At 36.0% G+C, this 18,190-nt stretch overlaps 1 non-coding gene across 1 annotated transcript; it reads right to left on the bottom strand.

Annotated features, from left to right (window-relative positions):
- Positions 1–7,029: 7,029 nt before the first annotated feature.
- Trnay-gua (transfer RNA tyrosine (anticodon GUA)) lies at positions 7,030–7,119 on the bottom strand. Its single transcript is given in 2 exon segments — positions 7,030–7,065; positions 7,083–7,119. It is a non-coding gene; the product is annotated as a tRNA-Tyr (tRNA).
- Between the last annotated feature and the right edge of the window lie 11,071 nt (positions 7,120–18,190).

Genomic DNA, 18,190 nt, shown 5'->3' with positions numbered 1-18,190 from the left:
TCACTATGTTTTATAAAAACTTTGTGTTGGTTTCATTCACTTTCACTTATCAGTATGGAGCTGGCATTGTTTAGAACTAAAAGCGGAAGTGATGTACAGGCCTTGGTAAGGAACTATTGTTAAACATATTGTTGACTATTTCTATTGTTATTGTAACTGAATAGCAAAACAATATGTTTAACATGTTCCACAACAATACCTATACATCACTACTATACTTGAGTTCAGATCAATACCAGTTCTGTACATTCACTGAAAGAGAATGAAACCAACACAATTCATCTCATTTAACATCTATGTTTTTATTAAACATAGTGAATTCATAAGGTGTTCTTTTCCCTTCAAATAAACATGCAATAACTGTCATATAAACAGTTTATAACAAAGTTTTGACATGACACACATATTAGACAAATGGGTTAAGACTAGAAATTGTAATACTTGGTTGAATGAGTCATGTTTATTTATTTTTTATTAATTTATTGATTAATTTATTTTTTAATCATTCATTTATTTATTTATTTATTTATTTAATATTCATTAAAATATTTGAATGTATTTATTACCAACAATGCATCCCTAGAATGGTTTTCTATTCAATTGCAATAAAATATAACAAATCAATTACACGCATACACGTACAGATACAACAAATCTAAAAACCAGAAACCAATGGAACATCAAAAAGAGTAGAAAGATTGTGTTAATAGATTGATGGACTATTTGCAATGGCTGATGCCCTGTATCTGAAGGATAGGATGTGTGCTATCGGAATGTGGACTTTGAACCCTGTGTTGAGCAGTTAGTATCATTACACTTGGTAGGAGTTCAGAAAGGTATGATGCTACTTTGTTTAATAGTAATGCATTCGTTTTACAAGTTTATTGAAGTTGTGGTTGTGTCGCTCTTGGATGGTTGGCCTTATCAAGTGCAATTCTGATATGTTCATATATTTATAAAATATTTGATAAAAATATACAAAATTTAATAGTTCATTACTGTAAACCATGCAAAAACGAAAAAGTACACTTTACAAAAGTACACCCCAAAAAACTAGATTTGAATATCAACACATCAGGCCTGGAGCTGACACTAAAATAGGAATATAATTATCATGCATTTCATTCTTGACTATCACATACCTTATTCCTGACTTCTCTATTGCATCCACATCAGTGCATTGAACATAGTCATATGCGGCCCAAAATGAACCACTGTTTTCAATGCCTACGCTACACGACCGGTCGTACGACCAGATTTCGGTCGTGGATGTTTAGTATCATATAATACACAGGGCTACAGTAATAAATACCCGGATGTTCGTTTGACCTCGGACAATAAATTTATTCTATCTTCTCCACGACCGGTCGTATGTTGTTCGTGGTATGTATTTTATCACTGTCTTTTCTCCACGACCGGTCGTATGGTCGTGGCATGTATTTTTTCCAATGACTTTTCTCCAAGACCGGTCGTATGGTCGTGGCATGTGTTTTTTCCAATGACTTTTCTCCAAGACCGGTCGTATGGTCGTGGCATGTGTTTTTTCACCATCTTTTCTCCACGACCGGTCGTATGGTCGTGGCATGTATTTTTTCACCATCTTTTCTCCACGACCGGTCGTATGGTCGTGGCATGTATTTTTTCCAATGACTTTTCTCCACGACCGGTCGTATGGTCGTGGCATGTATTTTTTCCAATGAGTTTTCTCTACGACCGGTCGTATGGTCGTGGCATGTATTATTTCACTGTCTTTTCTCCACGACCGGTCGTATGGTCGTGGTATGTATTTCTTTACTGTCTTTTTTCCACGACCATGGGACAGTGATGAAGAAATATTTTTGCACTCTTTCCCCCACGACCTTTGTACGATCGTAGCTCCCATTTTTAAATACCATGTTTGAATACGTGATGTGGTTTTTCACGATTCCTTTTAATATGCAAATATTTGTGTATCTTAAAATGTCAGTTTGAACTTAATTTGCCTTTGATCTAATTTATATTTTTGATTCTGTATACGTCCACGATGAGATGACATGACGCTTCTAAAATGTTAAGTATACTGCAGCAAGGTGCGGAATTGTGTATTAGCCAGTTTAGAAAGTTTAGCTAGAAGTTTAGAAAGATAAATTAGAAGTGTCTAAATCTAAATCTAAAGTTTTTAAGTTAGAAATTAGAAAGCTAAGTTAACCATTATGATCTTACTCTAAATCTAAAACTTTATAAACTATCCACTATATATACGATCTAAATATCGTTCTACAGACGATCTAAATATCGTTATCTAAACTTTATAAACCATCCACTATTTAGACGATCTATATCGTTCTACATTTTATATCTAGACGATCTAAATATCGTTATCTAAACTTTATTTAGACGATATGTATCGTTCTACATTTTATATTTAGACGATATAAATATCGTTATCTAAACTTTTATAAAGTATCCACTATTTATACGATCTATATCGTTCTACATTTTACATTTAGACGATCTAAATATCGTTATCTAAACTTTATACTGAAAACTATCGGCTATTCATACGATCTAAATATCGCTCTACATTTTACATTTAGACGATCTAAATATCGTTCTACATTTTATATTTAGACGATCTAAATATCGTTATCTAAACTTTTATAAAGTATCCACTATTTATACGATCTGAATATCGCTCTACATTTTATATTTAGACGATCTAAACATCGTTATCTAAACTTGATAAACCATCCACTATTTAAACGATCTAAATTATCGTTCTACATTTTATATTTATACGATACAAATATCGTTATCTAAACTTTTATAAAGTATCCACTATTTATACGATCTGAATATCGCTCTACATTTTATATTTAGACGATCTAAATATCGCTCTACATTTTACATTTAGACGATCTAAATATCGTTCTACATTTTATATTTAGACGATCTAAATATCGTTATCTAAACTTGATAAACCATCCATTATTTAAACGATCTAAATATCGTTCTACATTTTATATTTAGACGATCTAAATATCGCTCTACATTTTACATTTAGACGATCTAAATATCGTTCTACATTTTATATTTAGACGATCTAAATATCGTTATCTAAACTTTTATAAAGTATCCACTATTTATACGATCTGAATATCGCTCTACATTTTATATTTAGACGATCTAAACATCGTTATCTAAACTTGATAAACCATCCACTATTTAAACGATCTAAATTATCGTTCTACATTTTATATTTATACGATACAAATATCGTTATCTAAACTTTTATAAAGTATCCACTATTTATACGATCTGAATATCACTCTATATTTTATATTAAGACGATCTAAATATCGCTCTACATTTTATATTTAGACGATCTAAATATCGTTCTACATTTTATATTTAGACGATCTAAATATCGTTATCTAAACTTGATAAACCATCCATTATTTAAACGATCTAAATATCGTTCTACATTTTATATTTAGACGATCTAAATATCGCTCTACATTTTACATTTAGACGATCTAAATATCGTTCTACATTTTATATTTAGACGATCTAAATATCGTTATCTAAACTTTTATAAAGTATCCACTATTTATACGATCTGAATATCGCTCTACATTTTATATTTAGACGATCTAAACATCGTTATCTAAACTTGATAAACCATCCACTATTTAAACGATCTAAATTATCGTTCTACATTTTATATTTATACGATACAAATATCGTTATCTAAACTTTTATAAAGTATCCACTATTTATACGATCTGAATATCGCTCTATATTTTATATTAAGACGATCTAAATATCGCTCTACATTTTATATTTAGACGATCTAAATATCGTTCTACATTTTATATTTAGACGATCTAAATATCGTTATCTAAACTTGATAAACCATCCATTATTTAAACGATTTAATATCGTTCTACATTTTATATTTAGACGATCTAAATATCGCTCTACATTTTACATTTAGACGATCTAAATATCGTTCTACATTTTATATTTAGACGATCTAACTTGTCGTAGTTAGGACAGGAAAAACCGACTTAAAACCGAATCGAACTTGAACTTGAATCGGTTCAATGTCCATTACCCACAGCTGCGAACTTGAATCTTGACCTCCAGGTTAAATTTTGCAGGTTACATGCTTTGTAGGCCGACACCTTCGGTTTGGAACACAACTGGAGTACGTGAAGTATTATCCAGCACAAGATGGCATCGCCTGAATGGAATGTTCAGCAATAAATGAGTGACAAAAACAACCATGTGATTGCTATAAAAACCTTATTTTATTATGGATTCATCAACACCTAAAAAGAAGTCTTTTTGCCGAATTTCTCAAATTGATAGAGACTTCCTTTGGCGGTAGTTGTCACGACCAGAAATGATCGTGTAGTATTCGACGAACTGGAATCGGCCCGGGCTCGGACTTTCTACTTGTTACATTACTAAAATTACTTACATGAACATGTACCTAAAATTTCTCGGATTTATACGTAACATTTTTTTGAATCCAAAGTCGACACGGGTTCGCTCTTGGGACACATCGAACAGCAGAGAGATAAACAACACTGCGTGTACGACATGTCATGTGACTCTTGTATGGTCGTCACCCTAATTGATTTTAACAGAATTTATGTGGAAAAGGAGTTGTCAAAAAGGTTCAAAACTAGGCCGTGCTGCATGTCATGTTGGGGTGGGCCCGACATATCGTGAAACTTACACGAACGACAATCCGGAAATTACCGGTGCGATGTCACGCATTTGAGGTCAACTCAGGTCTCGACGACAGCCTGGTCGGATCCGTTTATTGAGGTGAAAACAAAAAGACCGATCGTCAAAATTAATTATTCAGCAATGGTTTTAGTTATTTTGGAGAGATTTGTACATTTTTTCACGTGATATTTGAAACACGTGAAAGCAGTCAAGGTCATTGTGCAGTGCCTGTTTTAAGTAACTGAGTGTCGATATGCGGAAACGGGCGAATTAAACCACAGAAACAGCGTGAAGACTCTATAGAAAGCACGAAGACTGGTAAATACAATTTCCCGTTGAAAGAATGTTTTGCAGAGTTAATAAAACTCTTTAAACTTTGAATGAATTTTTCTAGTTTAGTTTGCATACCAATGACGATGTAAATGGTGCATGAAATAGTAAGCGTTGCAATAGGACAAATCGTTCATGTTCCCATTTCCTCTTGCGAACTAAAACAAATGAATTACGTTTCTTATAGTAAGAGGTGGCGAAGGTGTTGGCAAAGGTGTACAAGTATCGATCAAAGTCCGTATACACTTGTCAGCTATTCTCGATCATCCTAAACTTCAATCATATTTATGACTTATGTAAAATTAGGGCCAATATTACGTCGCTTGGCCCAAAATGGATGCCACGACCATACGATCGGTCGTGGAGAAAAGATGGTGAAAAAACACATGCCACGACCATACGACCGGTCGTGGAGAAAAGTCATTGGAAAAAACACATGCCACGACCATACGACCGGTCGTGGAGAAAAGTCATTGGAAAAAATACATGCCACGACCATACGACCGGTCGTGGAGAAAAGATGGTGAAAAAATACATGCCACGACCATACGACCGGTCGTGGAGAAAAGTCGTTGGAAAAAATACATGCCACGACCATACGACCGGTCGTGGAGAAAAGATGGTGAAAAAATACATACCACGACCATACGACCGATCGTGGAGAAAAGTCATTGGAAAAAATACATGCCACGACCATACGACCGGTCGTGGAGAAAAGATGGTGAAAAAATACATGCCACGACCATACGACCGGTCGTGGAGAAAAGTCGTTGGAAAAAATACATGCCACGACCATACGACCGGTCGTGGAGAAAAGTCATTGGAAAAAACACGTGCCACGACCATACGACCGGTCGTGGAGAAAAGTCATTGGAAAAATACATGCCACGACCATACGACCGGTCGTGGAGAAAAGATGGTGAAAAAATACATGCCACGACCATACGACCGGTCGTGGAGAAAAGTCATTGGAAAAAATACATACCACGACCATACGACCGGTCGTGGAGAAAAGTCATTGGAAAAAATACATGCCACGACCATACGACCGGTCGTGGAGAAAAGACAGTGAAAAAAAATATTTGTCACGACCATACGACCGGGGAGAAAAGTTATTGGAAAAAATACTTGCCACGACCATACGACCGGTCAAAAAATATTACTGAAATTTAGGACTGATGTTCTTATCAAGATAGAGTATAAATCTAGTCTCAGATTCAGATTCATGTTCACATATTGAAGATACTTAATGAGACAGACTCTTCTAATATATTGAGCCCCAGTTCCAGCCTCATAATTAGGAGATTTGATTCATAATCATATGTTCTTCCAATGTGAATCTGATTTTTAGTCTGGTCTTAGATTCATACTCATGATAACTCCTGATAAGTAACATGAGTAAAGAAGAAGACGACCTATGTCCAAGATCATTCGAACATCCGGGTATTTCTTACTGTAGCCCCTATTACTCGTATTAGTATATGCTACTATTATCCACGACCAAAATTTGGTCGTACGACCGGTCGTGTGGTATAGGCATTGAAAACAGTGGTTCATTTTGGGCCGGGTATCAACATAGTCCTGTCAACTTCATCTTGGTACGTTTTTATCTTTGTGTGAAGTGAAACAAATAAAAATAAATTGTGTATACAAGTAGTATGTGTGATCCATTAAAAAAACTGTGCTTTCAAACTTCTTGTCGTAATATACTCATGCACTTTACGACACAGTGTGAATGCAGACATAATTTTAATACAGTGAGTTCCAGTTGAAAATAGTGTACAAATTTGAACACTATTTTTATGTGGTGTAGCAAACGTTATTATGATGTATTGAGTAAATATTTTACATGTATTTTTTGTCTTTTTTGTACAAAAAAAAAGGTGCAAAAAAGTGGGAAAAGAGATTACATGCAAATTTGAAACTATTCACTCCGATGAAAATCGTATTCACGAGGAAAAGAAAAAAAAATTGAGCCTCTCCTCCGAACCGGATTTGAACCAGTGACCTATGGATGTCAGTGATCATTACCTCTACAGTCCACCGCTCTGCCAACTGAGCTATCGGAGGATGCTTAAAGTGGGAAGGGAATCTTAGATAAATAAAGATGTGGCAGGTTTTATTACCCCATGGTCTTCCTTTGTTTTTTCTTAGTAAGTGACCATTTTAGTTCGATGGTCTTGTTTAATGGTGAAAATACGATTCCGTCACGAAAATTATCCATCGCAAAGGCCCTACTTCCGATTTTAATCTCTTCATTAGCGACGACATTTATTTCCCCCAGAATTCATTGCGAGATCATGTTCAACATGGCGGATGGACAGCAAGTAGATGTTGTCGGAGGAGCTGCAAATTCTTTATCTGAACAAGGCAGCTTCGAAACCATTGTTGCTAATCAACATGAGAAGACGACGGCAGAGGAAACCACAGATATCGTATCGATGGCCTTCGCAGACATCGATGAAACTCCAGCTTATCTTCAAACAGTCTCGGATGAGAGTAACTTGCCGACAGTAGACAACGTGACATTACAAGCAACACCAGCAGAAACAGATGCTTCGCCAGCTTCTGAGAATGTTACGACGGTGCAACCAGTACATGCACCACAAACAATCGCAAGTACAGATGCAGTCGATGTGTCGACATTAGGAAATGGCAATGATAGTGCGGCAGTGAATATGCCGGCAAGTATGTTGCTGGGTAGCATAGCAAATTTGATAGACAATTCTGCTGCTGCAGCAACTACAAGTTCAACTATGACCATCAGTGAGCTCCAAAGCAACCCTTCCCTAATGAACATTTTAAACAGTGCAGAAGTTCAGGCAGCCATACAAAACAACCAACACATTACTATAGTACAAGTGCCAGATAGATCTATAATTGGGGAACTGAATGGTGACAAAACTATAACAAGTGTACAGACTACTAATATCCATTCAAATATGCCACCTCTCGGACCAATATCCTCATTTACCAGAGGATTCGCTGTGCCGAGACAGAAAGTCACGACAGTGTCAGCGTCACTAGTTCCACCAAATATTCCAATAACAAATGCTACTCTATCACAGCCAAAAGTGACGAGTACCAAAACAACCACGACAGTAATGACCCCAACAAAACAGTCCACAAAATCAGAAAAGAACCACAATCAGAATAAAACTTCTAAGTCAGACGAAAAGAAAAAGCCACACAGAGCTGTGACCCGGTCAGGTAGAGTATCAAAACCCCCATCATACAGGGTTAGGGATTACAAAACACTGAGGACTGGTGCACTTACAGTTAGTAGCGATACTGAGGATGATTACTCAGATTATACACCAGATGATGATGATGAAGATGATGCCGATAGGTCGGAAAATTTCAAATATCCTTTTGGTTCAGAGAGACCAAAGAAGTTCAAATGTGTTAAGTGTGAGAAATCTTACATAGGTAGGGCAGGATTGGCAAGACATTTTAAACTGAACCCTACTCATGGTAAAGAAGAGGATATACCTGAGCCACCACCGCTACCAAAGATAAGGTGTGTATTTTGGGTGGCCAATAGTCTCTGTGTCTTGGCTTTGCTTGCACAGGAGATTTTCAATTTGAAGGCAATTAGCTATATAGTCCTGGTGCTAATGTAATAATGCCACTTGTAGTATTTAACCATAGATAGGGGAAGTTCAACTGTGTATGATTTAATATGGAATAGTTAACCTCTAAAATTCAAAAACGGATGTGCACACACGTAAGCTCTCAATAGTTGACATACCGGTAGCATTTGGTATGGTTGCAAATGTTGAAATTTGTCTTCACAACGTAGATATGGTTTTTGTGGACTGATATGTACTGTAGGTGTGTCTGGAGTTAGATGAAACATACACGTTGTGATCACATCCTATAAAACCGTATCTTGGTTGTAAACATTTCATCATACACTCTGACAAATATTATCATAGTAACAGTGATATTTATGATTATGTGATCCTCCTAATCACGATATTTGCAAAGGGGTTTATGATATAATAAATTATATATACTTTATTAATCCAAATTGAATTTAGAAATCCAAATATGGTCACCACTTATGCAGCACCTGAGTGCTCTAGTGTTAAAAGTGGAGGATAATGGAGTACCAGGGTACCCTGGGAAAACCTGCATGGCTTTGCAGGGTCAAAACTTACAATAGCATCACCCTTTTTAGGTACAGACTGCTGGTTAATTTTTAATCAATTAGCTGACTCTTGACAGATTTGACTCAGACTCTAGTCAGTTGGGGTAAGAGACATGTGAGCTAACTATTTGGCCACTGCTGACAACCCCTAAGTTTCTATAGTCCCATTTGCTAATATTGTAGCCATTAACTTGCTGTGGCATAGCATGGATTGTGACTCTGTCTAATCACAGTCCCTCTATCAGACAGATAGAGGCAGGGATAGCATGACTGTGGTCTGAGACACAATACTTGTATATATTCCCAAGTCCCCAAAGAGGTGATAGAACTTAATGTTATAAAGTTAAAGAACAGAACCCAGTGATGCCGGAGTGCTTGTGTGGCAAACTCTGCGTATTTGCATGACTGCTTGTGATGTTCGCTAGCTCTGTGGTCATACTCTCATGAGCAAAGCAATTGAAAGTAGTGTCGCAGAAAACAGTGAAAACATGAGTGTAAGTACCCTGAGTACCCCACTTTGGCACTCAGGCATCACAAGGGTCTTTTATTATTACATATGTTTATACAAAAAAGCAAAAGTTGTAAGAATATAACTGTATAACTGCAGTATGTGATTTCTAGTACATTATAGATTGCTTGTGTGCTCATTTGCATACATGTATGTATGTATGTTCCAATAATCTTTTTTGGGGGTATTGCCCAGCAGTGCATGTACAAACATGTGATGCACATAATCTCTTGTACTCTAGACTACCAAATTTATAAGTTGTGGTTTTATGACACCAATGGAAATCATTAGAAAACTGTAGCTGAATACATTTCACTTGGTTAAATCTGACTACCAAGCATAAAGGTTAAATTTGAGCCTTCAGATGAAATATTTTATTATTTTACACCCTTTGTCCCTGAATGGTTATCAATGGTAGTACTCAGTGTGCCCTCTGTTAAAATGATAGCTAAATTTTATTGTTGCGAGTCAAAATGTCAAACTGGGATTTCGTGTGAGTTACCACATAGTAAGAGATAGGAGAACACCAAATTTTGGTGCGTAACTAGAAATAGTGTGCGTCAGTGTTGCGTCAAACTGGTGGTACTGGTACCATGGGTCTTATTTTAATCAAAAGTCCTCAAATTTTGAACCTTTTTTTTTTACGAAAATTAAGAAATCAAATGAATTCTGATTGTACATTTACAGTGATGGTGAGAGGCCACCACCAAGGAGGCCTGGTAGGCCACCAAGAGTACAGAACAATTCAGCAACAACATCTAATCTAAGACCATTGGCAAGCAAACCAGTACCCACTACATCATCACCGTCGACATCAATGTCAAATTCAACGTCATCAACAGCTGGTGGGACAATCAAAGGGGTTTCATTGCTGAATCAGACAGAAATACCCAGTGATGTCAAAGTGGTGTATCCTCCACAGTCATTAGCCAAGAGAAAACAGAGAATTAGGGAGGTAAGTAATCTATGTACTCCCAAGACAATTGCATAGCAGGGATGATTTTATTGCACTGACGCGATGATTTTTTTTCATGGTACAAAAGAAACATAGTATAATATGCATTCTGTCATCGTTTCAAACGTAAGTGTGTAATATTCAAGAAAGCTGACAAAAGCACCAAACTCGTCGGGAATTCTATCTGTGTTTTGTGACATTTTAGTACAGTACACTAACCGTAATATTCGCTGTCTTATCTCATAGCTTTTGAAGACAATCGGAGATGAAGATGTGTTAGAACTTGTACTTCCCCGTCTATCCAAACTTGTAACAGTGTGGGAGTTCCTACTTATGAAAGTAGAAAAGGGTCGACCATCCCGACCCCACTTCTCGGATGTATACAAAGAACTTTGTAAAGTTGTGACTGAGATCAAAAAGATGGCTGAAGAATGCCTAGAGCCTATCAGCGAAGAGGAGCTGGCGAATGTTGAGGAGACTGACTTCATCAAGCTAGTTACACAGACTATTGATATTAAAGATGAAGCTATGGCACATGTGCTCGGAATCAAAACGGGAAGTTTCAATGTCAAAGAAAGTCCAGTTCCAGAATATGAATTTAAGTATAAGCTACTTGTGACGGATCCATCGGAGGCGGAGAGGATGCCGAAGGAAAGACGGATTATAGAAGTGGTGTCGCAAGATGAATTGGTGGATCAGTCGGCCAGTAAAAGAAGGAAATTAGATCACATTCAACAAGCGGCATCACCGGTGAGCATACACTGTATCAGTCTGTTGTCAATGAGCACAAAATATATTTACTGTACTACTGCCTAGAAATTTACTTATAATTTATTTTCATTTACATGTATACTTGAACATGTAAGAAACATTGCCAGGAACTGTATGTTATTACATATGTACCAGAGATTACTTGCACTGGTGCCTGCGCATACTAGTGGTATTTTCAGTGCAGTGCAATTTACCGAAAACATTACTGCATACATATAGACACACACACACACACACACACACACACACACACACACACACACACACACACACACACACACACACACACACACACACACACACATACACACAGACAGACAGACAGACAGACAGACACACACACATAGACAGACAGACACAGACACACACACACATAGACACACACACACATAGACAGACAGACAGACAGACAGACACACACAAACAGTTAAAGACTTATTCCTCAGTGTATCATAAACTAATCAAATTCTAACTGTGCAAGAAAAAAGTGAAAAGATTGCTCTCTCACAAACTTGAATATTTGTAATATCATGTATATTGCTTTATTCCACAGAGAAAGTCTGATGTGGAGTCGTCACCAGTCAATGCTAACGAATCGCAGCCAAATAGTTCAAATGAGATTGTACCAACAACTACCCAACAGGTAAGCCATAGTAACCTTGAACAGTGCCAATTTGGAGTCAGTCTCTATATTGAATGCTGTCTTGTGAAGGTAACTATAGACACATGCAATCTCACAAATATGATGTCGGTTGTAGTGTAGATAGTTCGGAGTTTGCTGCATCAAAATCATGTGTACAGGGAAATGGGAGATACACTGTGTCAAATTGTGCAAAATAATGTTATATGTGTTTATTATTATTATTATTCTAATATAGTTTATTAGACAAAGGACTAATAAAGTAATTATGGAAAAAGAAATATGATACATTAATTATGAGTTCCTATTATATTTATGGTACAGTATTTCTTAAAGTTTTACAAAATGTGATTGATGCATTGTAATTTGTATGTATTTCATCATTCAATTGACAGAGTCCCAAGATGCCACCACTCAGAAGGATAGTAAACAGAATACAACCCATTGCCAGTACATCCAAACCAGATGGTCAATTGCTCAGTAACCCCAAACCAGACAATGTAGTGTTCAATACCCCCAAGCCAGACAGTCAGTTGCTCAGTACCCCCAAAACAAACACTCTGCCCTTTAGCACCCCCAAGTCAGATACACAGCTGCATAGTACCCCAAAGCCAGATACACAGTTGCACAGCACCCCCAAGCCAGAAACGCAGCTGCCTAACAATCCCAAGCCAGATACTTCAACTGTCGCAACACTTGAACCAAAACTAGTAGATAATTCATCAGACGTTGCAATGCAACCAGTGAGTAGCAACACTGTAACAGAACGGCAAATCTTAACATTACCACCTGGCTATATCATGTCGAAAACATTAGATGGCTACACTATTGAGAAACCAGATGGTTCAACCATACACATCACTGGCACCGGAGATGGTGGGATACCGCTAGAGACAATACAAGCATTACTTTCTATAGACCCTACATTGTTCCAAACAGAAACAACGAACTCAGAACCTTCAGTGGTAGAATCTAATGAAGCCACCACGCACACAGTTGTCAAAGAAGATAGTCAGAACACAGACTCTATCGTGCCAACAGCTGATACTACATCTGTTGCCATGGAAACAGATGATCAGACACAAACGACAATTGCAACACAGGAAACAGTTTTTGCCCCAGATACTGAACTTCCCCAGCAAGAGGTCATCCAGCAGCCTGTTATGCAACCTGAAAATATGGAAAATGCATTTTCACAAGAGACAGTTATTCAAGAAACGGTTGCCATGTCAACAAGTGTATGTAGTGAAACCTCTGCGTTGAATGTCAGCGATGGACAAATGCTAACAAATGGAAATTCAGTGGAATCTACTACAGGTCTTGAAAATGCTATCGTCAACAATGTAGCGTAAATGCCAACAGCAATCCTAGATGGAAGCAACTTTTGGTCTCGAAAGTGCTATTGTCAACAATGTAGCATGATAAATCCAACATTGTGGGGTACCATCAGCATTTGAATGCTAAAGGTTTTCAGTTGTAAGGAATATTCAACATATAAAAAGCAGCTGATGTAAATCACGTGTGATAATGAAAAAAGCAGCCCTATTTGAAATCTACCAGTACACTATGATCACGTCACTATACACAGTACCAGCCAGTGTTACATTGTGATGTCATAAAATATTTTAGCTATCGATTGAAGTTAGACTTTTGTTGTACATTTTCAAATGTCAAAATCAAATTACTGGAAGTTGCAGTATAGTGTGGAATCCCCATATTTTCACAACGAGCCAGTTCTTTTTTTTTGACAAGGTGTGAAGAAGTCTTTATCAAATTGACAGTTACATAAATGATCTCAGTGTTACCCTACAGTTATTATGATATTGTTAATTTATATTGTAATATATGCATTTATGCAACTATCAAATATCCATGCTGCTAAGATCACTAAACAGATAATAGTTACATGTAAACACAAATTATCTGAACTTCAATAATCATCACATGCACAGTTCTGAAAACTCAGTTTTTGGAACTGTATACACGCTTTGTAATCCCAGTGGTTATACTGTTACAGACCAATCCTGGATTAGGAGTAACATTTAGGTCTTAATAACAGCCGTCGATGTCTGGCAGAGCTATAGTAAAAGTTGTTCCTGAACAAAAGAGTGATTCTATTCCCTGGGTAATCCTCATGACTCAAACTCACAGCCAGAGCATATTTTTTTCCCCTGACTCTTGGCGGTACGTTTTTGAACAGTACTGTAAATATGCCTACGGTTTTACGATGATGTTACAGCTCCACTAATAGAATAGTAGTAATCCAAGATCCAATCTGATTAAAATCTGATGTGGTGAAAGGAGCTAGATGTCTTTATTTACCTTGTGTTGCGTCATTTGTTGCGTCACAAAACAAACAACACAACACATTGAAAAAGAGGTAAATAAAAAAAAACATCTAGCCACTTTCACCACATCAGATTTTAATCAGGTTGTCCAAGATCGCGAGCTTCAGGATTCAAACTGTCATATTGGGGTTTTAACCGTTTAACACAAGTATTAGGAAATTTGAAGTGTCACTTGTAGTCTATATTATTGTATGAAGAACATGCAGGTATTCTAAGAGAGATATAAGAAAGTGTGCAAAGGATGTAAGTGAGATTGTAATTTTTTGCATTCATGGATATTCTTGCCAAATTATCATTCCGATCCCTCAGCCATTATTTTGTATAGTAACATTTGAATATATGATATACGTCTATAGTAAGTTATTAGAATACCATCATTCTCAATTTTTCTCATGTGCAAAATAAGAATGAAAATTGTAGTTTCCTGCTAGAACATTGAACATAGACTAACTTGTTGACTTATTTTATCACACCACAGTTTTACCAATCTCAAGTCCATGTCTCCCATTTGTAGTTGAACTGACTGCAGTTCTCATGACAAGCTCATAAATTATGGTCTAGGTTTTGGTTTGAATCATAATTTTGTACTGAGAAATTTTGACAGAAATGTTGGTATGGCTGAATGTTGTATACTAGTATATACAATGGAAGGACGGTAGTGGGTTTCCCCCATAAACCATGGAGTGAATTCCAGTCTCTGGTTGTCATGCAGAGGATAACAGCACCAATCTGGCATATATATATACTGCATTCATATTCAAATTCATGCAAATTTCATGCAAATTTATTCACTGTACAAGGTTTTGAACATGGAAATCTTTTACCTGTTATGAATATGTAATTCTGATACATTTATTCATTATGAGTGTAAATGAACTGACAAGAAAAAGAAGTCCAATATTACTATCTTCTAAGAATAGTTGTTTTTAGAAGGTAGATTCCAGCTAAGACATAGAGAACTGTTCATCTGCTATAGTTTTGTAAACAAGCATAGATAGTGCCTTACTAGAAACCCAATAATATTACAATTCTTTCTAATAATCCATTAGGAATCTGTGAATTTGAAAGTTTTCATTATTTGTATCTTTTGTGACAAATGTGAAGTTTGTAAATAAGATATTGATGAAGGTATCTCCGAGTTATCACAGTTAAAAAGAAAAAAAAGAAGAAGCAATTTGTAGTGTGATGTTTCAAGATAAAACATGTTTCAGATGAATTTTAGCAATACTCCTTAATGTTACATTGATGTGATGAATTGTAAAGTGGTCATCATGCCACAACTGTTGACAATCAGTTGATTTTTTTGCTATTTCATTTGGTGAAATGTCCTACGAAAATTGTACCCGCCACCCGTTTTCATGAAAGATTTTAGGCAGGTGAATGTTCAGAACTGTGAAAGAAATTTTATATTGCCCAAAATACTTATTTATGGATAAAAAAATTGATTCATCATAATTGATTGTACTTGTTAGAACAAAGATTTTCTGAACTTTTAATGTCGATGAAAATGAATGAAATGAAAGTCAATGTCTTATAATTTCATAGTCAGATGTAAAATTTGTCTTCAGGTAGTATTCTTTTTATTTATCTTCCACAATAAAAGTTGAAAGGAATGATAAATGTCAGTTTTAAATATCTTAAAACTACCGCTAATACTTAAAAGACACACCCATTTTATCTGACTTGTTGTCTTCACCATGAATTGATAAAAAATGCTGCTGTCGGTAGATATTTAATTATGATGCGTCTGTGTTTCCTATGAGCTCAGTAAAATAAAAAAACCAGCAAAGTATTATATTATTACACATGTTCTCCCAGTCTGTGATGGGTTTGTATGCTCCCCAAGGGAGTTGAAGTGAGAAAAGGGGGCTGTTGTGCCACTATAGTTCTGTGTCCAGGATAATATTTGCAAAGTACACTTTGAGTACAGTGTGGGAAAGTACTAAAAAAAATTAGAGCATTCTGATACATAATTCAGTTTCAAAGTCCTTTTTCCACGACTGACAATTAATCAGATCTTCACAATCAACCTCTTACAATTTGTTGTAGGATCCCAGTTTATCAAACTTTTCCAACTTTGTCAACCTCGACATTTGCATCATCCCTACATAAACCGAGTCCCTCAAAGTACACAATTCAGCCGGGCATAGTTTTTAATGTTCAAAGACACAATTTCATACTATTACATAATACAATCTAGACTTTTTTTATAGAGTCTTAAGTTATTTGAAAAGAAACCCACAATGAATTGTATTTTGGCCAGCAGGTGTTGATGTTGTTGCCATGGCATTGTTCATTTTGTATAGCTATATTCTGGTTGTATTTATTAAAGACAAAACAAAAATCGATACACAAAAAAAAATGTATTTATTTACTGTCATTTTGATTTTTAAGTGTAAACATTCAGTCCGATAAATAACCAAGTGTAAATAAACTGTTCTATGCTATTTTAGAAAAATAAGCAAAACTTGTAAAATGATATATTTTCTTCACTTGTTCTGTATACTAATAATAATACACGAGTCAGTGTGATGTGAGAAATTCAAATTCCTACATTTTCATTCTGCCATCCCTATTTGTATCAAAGTGGGATGACCCAACTTTAAGAAAGTAATATGGTTTATACTAAAAACCTTGAATTTCAAGGGTGGAACATGTTAGGACATTGTCAAGTGATGCTAATGTTTTTAAAAAAAGCATCAAGTTATATTGAGGTACTACTATGATTTGATTATTTTGTCTTCAATCAAATTCTCAGATTGTACTTTATTAACAGCTGTAATGAAGAGAATAGATATTTTTTTTTGCCTTTTGCTTTCTTCAGATGAAGCTGTAATGTTTTATGTTCTGTCAGTAATGTACATTTATACTACATTCTGAATGAAGTTAAAAACTGTTTTAATTAACTTGGTATGTGTGATGTCATAATTTGTATGTTTTTGTTGATTGGTATGAGGGTTGCTGATGCCATTATATAACAACCCCCCCCCCCCCCAAGAAAAATTGTTTAGTACAGTGCTAGCCATTTCATCATCTGTAAAAGACAAAATTCTATAAAACATGCAACAAAAGCTTTTCATGTTCTCTTTCTGTATTAACAAATTAAATCTGAGGTAATGTTTCTTGGTTCCTATTACTCTAACCTAAAGATATTTATACATACCCCCCCCCCCACCTTACTGTGAAGTAAACTGCTATTTCAACAGTCCCCCACAATAGCTTCAAACTAGAAACTTTTTTAATAAGATCAGAATAAACACATTTACCACTAACCCCCATCCAAACTGCGAGGTACCAACTCTTTCCTAGGTAATTGACAAACATTTTGTACAACTCTAAAAGGCTATTCACCCCCTCCCCCTTCCCTGACTAGCTGTGAGATAACAGCTATTTCACTTGGCCTTGAGAAATACCTGCTCTAACACATTTTGCAAGTCACTAAAACAATAGTTATTAATTTTCACATTCCTCGCTCCATAATTCCATGCTCCATCCGATCCCCATTCAGTCATGGTAGTACACCGAAACATCTGTCATTGTGTACATACCTTTTAAGTAATCATTCATAGAGGGCCAACATTGATAGAATCTTTTAGTTTGTCTTTTAGTCAATACTGAACTTCTTCTAATGCACTGACAGATTTGGCCACAACATTCCTGAGACCGCTACAAATTTAATACCATAAGTGGAGTTGAGTTAACATAACTCTGAAATACGAGTAAATACGCCTGACCAAATACTCAAATTTATTCAAAATATATTTCA

This window comes from Glandiceps talaboti, chromosome 2 (genome assembly GCF_964340395.1).
Source record: "Glandiceps talaboti chromosome 2, keGlaTala1.1, whole genome shotgun sequence".
NCBI lineage: Eukaryota > Metazoa > Hemichordata > Enteropneusta > Spengelidae > Glandiceps > Glandiceps talaboti.
Note: the sequence above shows the minus strand (reverse complement) of the source record. Positions and strands in the feature narration are given on the sequence as shown.